The 12411-nt window shown below is 49.9% G+C and overlaps 1 long non-coding RNA gene across 1 annotated transcript; it reads right to left on the minus strand.

Moving 5' to 3' along the window:
• Positions 1–815: 815 nt before the first annotated feature.
• On the minus strand, positions 816–9558 carry LOC147975444 (uncharacterized). Its single transcript, XR_015600790.1, has 2 exons — positions 9002–9558; positions 816–7819 (listed from the first exon to the last, which is right to left on the minus strand). It is a non-coding gene; the product is annotated as an uncharacterized LOC147975444 (long non-coding RNA).
• Between the last annotated feature and the right edge of the window lie 2853 nt (positions 9559–12411).

The raw sequence follows: 12411 nt of genomic DNA on the forward strand, positions 1-12411 counted from the left end.
CCGAGTGGCTGCCGAGCACTATTTTGAAGAAGTTCTTGAAGGCGCTTGTTCGATAGAGGCCCAGTGCTTGAAGAATATTATGTTTGAGTGACATGTGTTCCCATTGTAAAAACTATGTTTTATTAAGTTTATCAAGGCTGTATTTATACTTTTGCCCGAAAGTATTATGATGCCTCCTGTGCGGCCGTTTATGTATATATGTATATAACCTGAAAGATTGCAGTCGTCGGCTTCAGCCCCCATGCATATAATGCGAGGGTGTTCGCAGAAGACGCATGTTCACACTTGACCCAACGTCTTGGTCCATTAAGGAGGTGATATCGTAGCGAACTAGGCAACCGGACTATAATGCTTTAACACTTCCACTTAGCCAGAGGAGTTTGACAGTGGGGCTACTATATAGCCCCTGGTGGCTCCGCACTCATCCAAATTCAGGGTGCGTACATGCCTAGCCGGGAAACAGCCCTTCGTTAAGGCGGAGGAATCCCGAAGATTCCGATAGGTCATCGAGTGGTTGACCAGTCTCACGCTATATCATGACAGCTAGTTTTCAGCTTTCTCTACTGAGGTGCTCGTCCGGATGAACCAGGGCACAATCGTAGTAGTTCTCCTGGTGCCGCCTTAGCCGATAGAGCGGAACGTAAGGCAGAAAAACATAGGAGCCAGGCAAACCCAACATTTGACCAAAGATATGATTCGGAGCTGATGCATATAAGGCCAAACTCGTGACGCCGAATGCTCCCTAAGGTATTCAGTCTTTATGGTGTAAACCGGGCCTAAACAGTGCCCTTTGTAATAAGCCCCTAGTGTCCAGGTACGTGCAATATTCTGACGTGGCCACATGCCAATACGTCAGCATCCTTCTCAATTGTACTGAGAATCTGAGGGATGTGTATCAACAAGAGATAGTAAAAAAGGTTTACGCAGGGTCTTAATCTAAAAAGAATCCTTCAAACGGGTCCCTGCTGCACGTCTGCGCCTGTGTCTCTGTTATGCTGTATTCTGGACGGGTGTAGCACGATGGTCATCTGAAAAAGAGAGGAACTTAATTGAAAAGTTGTCGTGCAAAAGGTAAGTTATACTAAATAAACAATATGAGTAAAGTTGAGCCTGATTGTCACTTGTGCGCACGCGTTGACCCCCTTGTATTGTAATAGGGGTATAGCCATCAAACCTGTATCAATTACATATAGCAGTACCGGACTCGTCCAACCGTGTCCGTGGTCTTAACGACCTGTCAGATGCTTTAGTTGGTGAGGCCGTTTAGTGTGCGGCTGCCAAGGCAGCCGCACGGTCTTCCGCGCGCAAGGAGCACTCAATATTTCCATTTACTGTAATGATGCCACGTGGACCGGGCATCTTAAGCATGAGGGAAGCGTAATGCGGTATTGCGTTAAAGCGAGCGAAAGCTTCGCGTCCGAGTAGTGCTTGATAGCCACTTTGGAACGGAGCGATGTGGAACGTTAAATGTTTGCTACGGAAGTTATCGGGAAAGCCGAATATAACCTCTAGTAGCAGGGAGCCCGTGCAATGGGCCTCTAGGCCCGGCGTTACTCCTTTAAAGGTAGTATTGCTGCGGCTAATTTTTGTTGGGTCTATCCCCATTTTGTGGACTATGTCCTGATATATCAGGTTTAGACTGTTGCCACCATCCATCAGGGCTCGTGTGAAGTGGTATCCGTCAATTATTGGGTCTAATACCAAGGCAGCCCATCCTGCACACCGGATACTTGCCGAGTAATCTCGATGGTTGAAGGTGACCAGTTGGAACGATCAGTGGCAGGACTCCGCGGTGATAGGCCCTGGGGCATGTGTCTCTAGGAGTGCCGCTTTGTTTCTCCCCTTTGTCAAGTGTAATACGTTTACTGTTTTGACTTCTGGTGGGAACTTCTTCTGTTCCCCAGTGCTTTGCTTACGAGGCTCGTCCTCGTCTTCGCTTGGTGTATCCTGCCCCTTGTGTTCGGTGTTAAGCTTGCCGGACTGCTTGAAGACCCAACATTCTCTATGGGTATGATTTGCAGGTTTATCGGGGGTGCTATGGATCTGACATATTTGGTCCAGAATCTTGTTTAGGCTGGACAGTTCATCTCTGTTGCCTTTGGGGGCAGCTTTTGCTGACGTGGCCGAGAGCTTTTGAATCCGGTGTTTACCGCTGTGCTCTTTGGGCTGTCTTCTTTATTCCGACGCTTGTTTTTGCTGCGTCGTGATTTCCCGTTTCTGTCCCTGACTTCGGATGAACTTGGGTCGCTGGTGTTGCATCGGGCTAACCAGTTGTCCTCACACGCGCAAAAGCGGGTCATGAGGCTTGTTAATGCTGCCATTGTTCTCGGCTTTTCTTGGCCGAGGTTTCTGGCAAGCCATTTGTCTCAACACACTGTGCTTGAAAGCTGCTAAGGCTTCAGCGTCCGGACAGTCGACTATTTGGTTCTTTTTAGTGAGGAACCTGTTCCAAAGCTTCCGGGCTGACTCTCCAGGCTGTTGAGTTATATGACTTAAATCGTCTGCATCCGGTGGTCGAACATAGGTCCCTTGAAAATTTGCCCGAAAGGCGTGTTCAAGCTCTTTCCAGCTTCCAATGGAGTTTTCGGGGAGGGTTTTAATTCAGTGCCGAGCTGGCCCTTTGAGCTTGAGGGGTAAGTACTTGATGGCTTGGAGATCGTCTCCTCGAGCCATATGGATATGGAGGATGTAGTCCTCAATCCAGACCCCAGGGTCTGTCGTTCCATCGTACGCCTCTATGTTTACGGGTTTGAATCGCTCTGGAAATTCATGGTCTAGCACCTCATCGGTGAAAACATAGGGGGTGTGCGGCACCCCTTTATTTGGATGTACCGTGGTATTGGATGTTTGTTGTGTTGCATTGTGTGCTGGAGCGCGCTTGCGTGGCCCGTAGATGGATCTGGTTGCGCCGTACTTTTGATGCGAGTCCTCACGTGGATAGCGTACCGGCTTATGTGCGGCGTCGTTTGCCGTTCTATGTTGGCCACGAGGTCGTCTATCGGACTAGATGGCCGTTTTGTTTTTTGATTGCGGGGGATCTAAGGCCTCCTCATCGAATTCAGGTAGCAGCTTTCGCTTCGGGTAGCTCTTGGTGTGGCGATTACCGCCATACTTCGCTGTAGTGTTGAGTACTTCACTCCATCTGATTCTGAGTGTGTCTTGTGCAACCCTGAGCCTTTGCTTCTGCTTTTTCAGTCTCCTCGCAGTGGCAACCAGCCTTTGATGGGCATTCTGTTGCTCCGGGTGCCTATCCGGTGTGATATCGTCCGGACTGTTATCTTCGACGGGGTCGGGTTGTTCGGTTTGATTCTCCGTGTTGCCCTGGTCGGGCGATGGTTCACCGTGCTCTATCGCTGGGTCTATATGACCGATGTTTCGGCCGAGGCGGGATTTGGAGTGGCGCTTACACCGCCGCTTTGACTGCTTCCCGAGGGAACAACCCTTCGCTGCGTCGTTCCGTTCCTCGTCGTCGTTTTCTTTGGGTGTGTCCACCATGTATACATCATATGATGAAGTGGGCGTCCAGTGCCCTGTGGGCAGTGGTTCCTGTTCGTCTCCTGCATCGTCGTCCATACCGTCGATGTTTTTGGAGTCGAAGTCGAGCATGTCGGTCAAATCGTCGACAGTGGCTACTAAGTGGGTGATGGGTGGGCGACGAATTTCTTTGTCATACGCATCCCAATCCTGCCGAAAATAGTTCAGCCCGGACTCTCCTGACAGGGAGAGAGACCTTAATGAGTTCAGTATGTCGCCGAAGGGCGAGTGCTGAAAAATATCCGCGGAGGTAAACTCCATGATTGGCGCCCAGTCGGATTCGATAGGTATGGGCGCAGGCAGTTCAGAGTCCGTGGCCATGAAGGGTAAGGTCGATACTCGGCTCGATCGCCGATGAGAGTGCGGCCTCCGTGGCGGGGTCTATCCACCCGTCCATGGATGGCGCAACTGGCTCCGAATTGAGGGTCGGAGCGGTTGCCGGCGCGATCTCCTGAACAATGTCCGATGGCAGAGCTAAATCATGCTCATCGTGACCGTGTGGCACATTAGGAAGGGGCTCGAATCCGTCGAAGATCAAGTCTTCGCGGATATCGACCATGTAGTTTAAGCTTCCAAACCTGACCTGGTGGCCAGGGGCGTAACTCTCGATCTGCTCCAGATGGCCAAGCGAGTTGGCCCGCAGTGCGAAGCCGCCGAAGACAAAGATCTGTCCGGGGAGAAAAGTCTCACCCTGAACTGCATCGCTATCGATGATTAAGGGAGCCATCAAGCCTAATGATGACGAGCAGAGGAACTCTCAATGAAAGCACCAATGTCGGTGTCAAAACCGGCGGATCTCGGGTAGGGGGTCCCGAACTGTGCATCTAAGGCGGATGGTAATAGGAGGCAAGGAACACGATGTTTTACCCAGGTTCGGACCCTCTTGATGGAGGTAAAACCCTACGTCCTGCTTGATTATACTTGATAATATGTGTATTACAAGAGTTGATCTACCACGAGATCGGAGAGGCTAAACCCTAGAAGCTAGCCTATGGTATGATTGTATGTTGTCCTACGGACTAAAACCCTCCAGTTTATATAGACACGGAAGGGGCTAGGGTTACACAAGGTCGATTACAAAGGAGGAGATATACATATCCGTATTGCCTAGCTTGCCTTCCACGCCAAGTAGAGTCCCATCCGGACACGGGGCGAAGTCTTTAATCTTGTATCTTCATAGTCCACCAGTCCGGCTGTCCGGAGACCCCCTAATCCAGGACTCCCTCAATGGGCATGAACACAAAGTTTAAGGTCGACTCCCACTTCTCCAATGCAAACCCTTTCATTCACTTCTCACTTTCGACGTAGTTGTAGAGTTGAAATTTTATCTGGCAAAACACCAGAAGAGTATGACTCGTGAAAACTCTCGACTTCACACGGATTATGGAATGCATAGATTCAACCCATGGGGACATCTTAGGGACATATACCACAAACTTGAAGAGTAAATATCACAAGCTCGAAAGCCGAGCATGGTTAGCCAAATTAGAGAATACAATTTACCAAAGGCATTATATATCGGGGGAAGAACTCACAAGGTGATTGAATATGAAGGACATTGTCAGATAATAATCCAACATTGGATCTGGCGATCCACAATGGAGCTGAGGTGAGTATCGGTACTCAATCAGAGGAAGAAAAGAATGCAAAGGCATCATATTATAGTAACAGCTAAATAATTCGACGTTCAAGTTGAAGGAAACTAGGTGGACAATCAGTTACAACATGATTGGCCGAGATCCAACTCAGGGTTCGAGTGATGATTGCGAGCAATCGCAACATAATTAATCAATAGGTTCAGGATGACAATGACGAAGGATGTTAATGAATATTGCCGGACATATGGATTTAACAATAATGCAGGGAGACAAGACTTTCAGGAGCACTAGGCTGCAGAGGATCTTCGGGAGATCGAATTGCATTTGGAGAATTTTATGATACATATGATTAACCGTGGATGAATGAATCCCCGATAAGTGTGAGGAATTATTCGTAGGGTTATTCAGGCGGAAAAGAGCTGCAAGGCGGTCAGAAAAAGGATTCTCGAAAGTCGGAGAATACTTTCGGATATCTTGTAATAACAAGAAGGGATGGAAGTATGAATGGCGAGGGTACGCAGTTATCCATAATGATACAACAGTGTTAAGGGGTTGCAAAAGAAATGAACACAAGTTCTATGGAGTAGATCGGAGAGTATCTTCGAAGTCATTTAGTGAAGCAGGCAACCATCCGGAATGAAGGGGCTCTCCGGGGAAAGTCGTTACGAGAACCTAATGTAGTTAGTAAATTCATTTAACCCGAATAGATGAGAGAACAGAGTCCCAGAGTATAGACGAGGAATAAAAGATCCTAATACCACCCAATGGCGATGTGGGTCCGTAAGCCACACAACCATGTTAGTAAAAGGTTTTGTAATTACTAGACTCAACTTCGGCCAGGGAGTTGGAAAGGGAGATTCCTATAGGCAGTCGACTCTGATACCAACTTGTGACACCCCCAATTTGACCGGACACTAATCATGCATGCAAATGTGTACGACCAGGATCAGGGACTCATTGGAAGATATCACAACACAACTCTAGACACAATTTAAAATAATACAAGCTTTATATTACAAGCCAGGGGCCTCGAGGGCTCGAATACATAAGCTCGAATACACAAGAGTCAGCGGAAGCAACAGTATCTTAGTACAGACATAAGTTAAACAAGTCTGCCTTAAGAAGGCTAGCACAAAAGTATCAACGATTGAAAAGTCACGGCCTCATGCCTGGGACCTCCTAACTACTCCTCAAAGCCGAACTCCATGTAGAAACATCCTCGGGATCCTCTGACTCCTGGACTCCACCGATCTGGTTGCATCATCCGAGAAGAGAGGAAAAAGGGGAGCAAAGCAACCGTGAGTACTCATCCAAAGTACTCGCAAGCAAGGATCTACACTACATATGGAAAGGTATCTGTGTAAAGGGGTAATATCTGTGGGCTAAACTGCAGAATGCCAGAATAAGAGGGGGATAGCTAATCCAATCGAAGACTACGCTTCTGGCGGCCTCCATCTTGCAGCAGTAGAAGATAATAGCTGGAAAGTAACAAGTATCATCTCTTCTGGCAGCCTTCGTCTTACAAGAGTAGAATAGAGTAGATGTTAAGTTCACCAAGTAACATCGTATAGCATAATCCTATCCGGCGATCCTTCCCTCGTCGCCCTGTGGGAAAGCGATCACCGGGTTGTCTCTGGAACTTGTCTGGGTGTATTTTATTAAGTATCCGGTTCTAGTTGTCATAAGGTCAAGGTACAACTCCAAGTCGTCCTGTTACCGAAGATCACGGTTATTCGAATAGATAAACTTCCTTGCAGGGGTGCCCCACATTTCCCAACACGCTCGGTCCCCTTTGCCGGACACACTTTCCTGGGTCATGCCCGGCCTCGGAAGATCAACATGTCGCAGCCCCACCAAGGCACAACAGAGTGGTCAGCACGCCAGTCTAAATCCTATAGTGCAGGGGTATGGGCCCATCGCCCATTGCACACCTGCATGTTGCGAGGGCGGCCGGAAACAGACCTAGCCTCCCTAATACAAGAGTAGGCATTCCAGTCCAATCCGGCGCATGCCTCTTAGTCGCTGACGTCACGAAGGCTTCGGCTGATACCACGACGTCGAGTGCCCATAACTGTTCCCGCGTAGTTGGTTAGTGCGTATAGGCCAGTGGCCAGACTCAGATCAAATACCAAGATCTCGTTAAGCGTGTTATTTTGAAATGACCGCGGACGACGACCAGGGCCAGGCCCACCTCTCTCCTAGGTGGTCTCAACATACCCTGTCGCGCCGCCACAAAGGTTCACTCAGAGGGCCGTCAGGACGAACGTCCTTTCGGTCCCAATCCGTGAATCACTCGCGGGCACTCGTCGAGCCGACCCGACTTTAGTCACCACAAGTATCATATATTATGTATAAGTATATAACCGTGATCACCTCCCGAGTGATCACGGCCCGATAGTATAGCATGGCAGACGGACAAGAATGTAGGGCCACAAATGGAATACTAGCATCCTATACTAAGCATGTAGGATTGTAAGTAAAGGTAACAACAATAGTAGCAAGGACAGGCTATGCATCATGATAGGATTAACGAAAAGTAGTAACATGCTACACTACTCTAATACAAGAAGTAGAGACAAGAATAGACGATATCTGGTGATCAAGGGGGGGCTTTCCTGGAAGCTCAGCCGAGGAGGGGTCATCGTTGATGTAGTCGATCACGGGGGTATCGGCAGCGGTCTCCGGGTCTACCGGAAAGAAGTAACGGAGGGGGAACACAATAAATAACAGAGCAATCAAAGCAACACAAGGCATAACACATCAATACTTGGTGCTAGGGATGTCCTAACACGATGCTACACGTTACAGACGGAGCGGGAAAATATCTGTGGATATATCCCCGGCTTTGGGCAATTACCGGATAGACGATCCAGAGAGAAAGGTTCCATGTTGGCAGTGCTAGAGGCATCTGATAGGTAAGTGGGTAGCGTCTTCGGGTTCGTCTCATTTTTCTGATCATTTTTCATATATAAATTATTTTCATCCGAGTTACGGATTATTTTCTATGGATTTACAAAGTTTTATTGATTTTGTAATTTCTGGATTTATTATTATTTCGGAATTAAGCAGTGAGATACTTTTTATACACAGCTGTAACTAGCACATGTGCATGACAGGTGGGGCCATGGGGCTGAGTCAGCAGCCCGGTCAACATTCAACAGTTGACGGTTGACTGGTTAAACTTACGCGCAGGCCCCAGGTGTCATAGACTCAAATTAATCAACAGAGTTTCACACGTTTTAAATAATCCTAATTAAGTAGTGGGGCCTACTGTCAATGACCCAATGATTTAGTTAATTGCTACAGTGGGGGCCACCAGTCAATGAGTGTTAGAGGTGGATTAGGCCTACTCTAATTGGGGCTAAGCTACTAATTAAGACAACGACGGGGGTGCCTGGGCACGCATGTAGCCATGGCTGGGAGCCGGGTGTGGTGCGGCCGGCCAGTAGAGGCAACGGCGAGCGCGGAAGCAGCCACGGCGAGCGGCGGGTCATGCGCAGAGGCGAGGGGCCAGCGCAGGGCAGCCTGAGGCGAGCAGCGGCGGCCGCGCAAGATCCTCCGCAAGCAGCAACCGTGCAGCGTAGCGAGCGGCAACGAACATCAGCGGCTACGGTGGCTCGCAGGCGGGACTGTGCATGCGGGCAGCGCGGCTAGGCCGCGAATGGGCAGAAGTGAGAGGCGGTTGAGCGCGTGTGCGGCAAAGGCGGCCCGACGGTCATGACCCGCAGCAGCGTGGAGCGGCAACAACACGGGCACAGCCAAGGCGGAGCAGGGGCTTAGCCGCGACACGGTGAGCGCATGGGCGCAGGCAGGGCGTGGGCGAACGACACAGATTCGAAGGGGGAAACAGGGGAATCAACGCGGCTCACCGAGGGGAAGGCCGGGGACGTGCTTGCGACGATCGGGGTGGCGTGGTGTTGTAGATCGATGGCGAGATGATGCGGTCGTGGTGGAGAGTACGACGATGAAGGCGATGATGCGGTGCATCCCTACTCGATTCGAAGCATTCGGGCGAAGGAGACGTGGACGGCGAGTCTCTTGGACAAGTGGCGTGGCGCGGGACGGCTCCGGAGCACGAGATCGACGACGTGTGTGGCGACGGGGTCTCGGATTTGTGTGGGGGTAAGAGCTACGGCGCGAGGAAGAGGGAGAAGATGCGAGGGTTTGTACGGGGTCGCGGGCGGCGCCTTGTAGGGCTGGGAGGGGGCATGGATGTTCGACGTGTGGCGTCGGCCATGGAGATGGCGCCACGGCTATCCCTGCCTGTTCTTGTAGCTAGGTAGGAGATAAGTAGGGGTGCGGGCTGGGCCTCCTCTGCCACCAAGGCCCCTTTTCTAATTCTTTTTCCCGTTTCTTTTATTTATTTATTTATTTCTTTTCTGGATTGCAAAATATTTGTCCACAAGATGCTTTTATAAAATATGGAGTTGTGCCACATAATTACTTTACAATATTTAGTACTGCCATAAAAACGTTGGCAAGCATTTGAATTAATTTTGAATTTTGCATAAATGCAAGTGGATAAAAAGGTTGTTTCAGGCACTGTTTTAAATAGGTTGGGGCCAATGTAATATTTCAAATAATATTGGTTCGTTCAAGAAAATTATTTAGTAATTTTTTGCAATCCAGCGAACATTTTTGTTTTACAATTTGATGAAATAATTATTTGATTCTATTTTAATTTCAATTTGAATTCGGTTTGGATCAAAGTGAGGTTTTGAAAATTAATTGCGATGACATGGCACCATTACTATGTGGTCACTATAGCATGACATTGGGGGTGTTACAGATAGTAAAGGTACCATTAGCGCTAGCCAGCCCTGCTGGGACCTTTTTCACATGAGGTGTAGAAGCCTTGGATCTCTTGCAGTTGGAACTCACAGGCAAGTCATCAACAGGCACAACATACTCCGAAGAGGTACGCTTCCTGGATTATTTGCTGGTGTCCATGGCCTCTGCTATGACTGTGTCCCGGTACATCTTATCCACGGCCTCTGCTACGACTGTGTCCGAGTACATCTTATCCACGCAAATAATTGCATCCTTCTCGTCTGATGGAATGGAAATGACTCCCACCGGGCTTGGCATCTTCAGAGTGTTGTAAGCATAGTGGGATGCCTCCATGAATTTTGCCAGAGCTAGGCTTCCAAGGATTCCATTGTAAAGCAGGGGGAGGTCGACCACATCGAACACAACCTTCTCAGTCCGGTAGTTCAACTCTCCTCCGAATGTCACTAGCAACGTGATCTTTCCCTTAGGATGACTCCTACCGGGGTTGATTCCTTGAAATTTGCCCATCACTTTGAGTTCTTCCTATGCTATCTGAAGTTCATTGATAACCTTTGGGGAAATAAGATTCAAACCACCCCCCGTTAACCAACATATTTGTGACTTTGAGGTTGCGGATCGTTGGTGAAACCAACAACGACAAGCATCCTACCGCGGTGGTGCGGTCAGGATGGTCCTCTACGTCAAAGATGATGGGCATGCGTGACCACTTGAGTGGCTTCCGAGACTCTGCCGCTAGCTCCACGGCATTGACCTCACACGCCCACCGTTTAAGTTAGCGGTGAGAGGAGTGCAGAGATGCACCTCCATCAATGCACAAGGCGTCAGTGGCCTTCTAGAATTCCGGCTCGCTGGTTTGCTCTTCATCCCCTCCATCAATTTCACCATTCCAATCTTCCTTCTCTCGGCCCCTGGCGGGTTTTCCTTGGTTCACCACGTCGGCCCTTCGCACCCGCGCCATTCTGACCTTTTTCCTTATCACGCTTCTCATATTCAGCCCTCTGCTTCTTGACAAGCCGCTCAACCTGATGAAATTCCTGGGGATTGTGGCCCTTGGTCCGATGAATCTTGCAATACAGTCCATCACCTTTTCTACCCTTCTCGGCAGTCGCAGCCTCCCGACAGTTAGTGCACATGGCAACTTCCTTACCGAGGGCTTTGGCCTTAGCCTTCTTGCTAGTACTAGGCGTGCCCGAACCTTCAACGGCTAGTACGGCTTTATCCTTGCACTTCTTGTTATTCTTCTTCTTCTTCTAACTGATGGCCTCGCCATCATCTTCCGAGTCGACATCGACGCCATCCTCTTCTCCAGGGAGTTTTCTCCCCTCCTCCACCCGAGCACACTTGTCCACCAAGGTGTAAAGTTCCTTCCAAGTCTTGGGCAATCGAATGTTCATCTTGAAACGTATCCGACGGTTGCACACGTTGGACTGGAACACATCTATCACAGCTGCCGGGTGGATATCTGGAATATTCATGTGGACTCGGCTGAACCTCTGCATGTACTTTGGTAGAGTCTCTCCTTCCTTCTGCGGGAGAAGTTGCAAATCGCTGGACTGTCCTCGTTCTTGGTGGCTGCCCATGAAGGCGCCAATGAACTCATGGCACAGGTCAGCCGAGGTCGAGATGGAGTTCTCCGGTAGATGCATCAGCCAAGACCTCACGTTTGGCTTGAGTGCCAAAGGGAAGTAGTTGGAAAAAACCTTCTCATCTCTTCCCCCGCTAGCTTGAACATCGATGGTATATATGCTCAAGAACTCTGTCGGGTTCTGTCTCCCATCATACTTCTCTGGAATCTCTGGCTTGAATGTGCGAGCGGATGGCCAACGGACTTGCCGCAGCTCACGGGTGAAGGCATGGCACCCAGCCTCAAAAGTGATGGGGAACGTAGCAGAATTTTAAAATTTTCTACGCATCACCAAGATCAATCAATGGAGTCATCTAGCAACGAGGGAGAGAGGAGTGCATCTACATACCCTTGTAGATCGCGCGCGGAAGCGTTCAAGAGAACGGGGTTGATGGAGTCGTACTCGTCGTGATCCAAATCACCGATGACCTAGTGCCGAACGGACGGCACCTCCGCGTTCAACACACGTACGGTTGGGAAGACGTCTCCTCCAACTTGATCCAGCAAGGGGGAAGGAGAGGTTGATGAAGATCCAGCAGCCCGACGGCGTGGTGGTGGAAGCAACGGTGATCTTGGCAGGGCTTTGCCAAGCTCAGGGAGAGGGAGGAGTGTCACGGGAGGGAGAGGGAGGCGCCAGGGGCTAGGGTGCGGCTGCCCTCCCTCCCCCCACTATATATAGGACCCCTAGGGGGGCGCCGGCCCTAGGAGATTGAATCTCCAAGGGGGGGCGGCAGCCAAGGGGGGTGGAGTGCCCCCCAAGCCAAGTGGGGCGCCCCCACCCCTAGGGTTTCCAACCCTAGGCGCAGGGGAGGCCCATGGGGGGGCGCACCAGCCCACTAGGGGCTGGTTACCCTCCCACTTCAG

Source organism: Triticum urartu, chromosome 4A (genome assembly GCF_056163025.1).
Source record: "Triticum urartu cultivar PI428250 chromosome 4A, HENAU_Tu73, whole genome shotgun sequence".
Taxonomy (NCBI): Eukaryota; Viridiplantae; Streptophyta; class Magnoliopsida; order Poales; family Poaceae; genus Triticum; species Triticum urartu.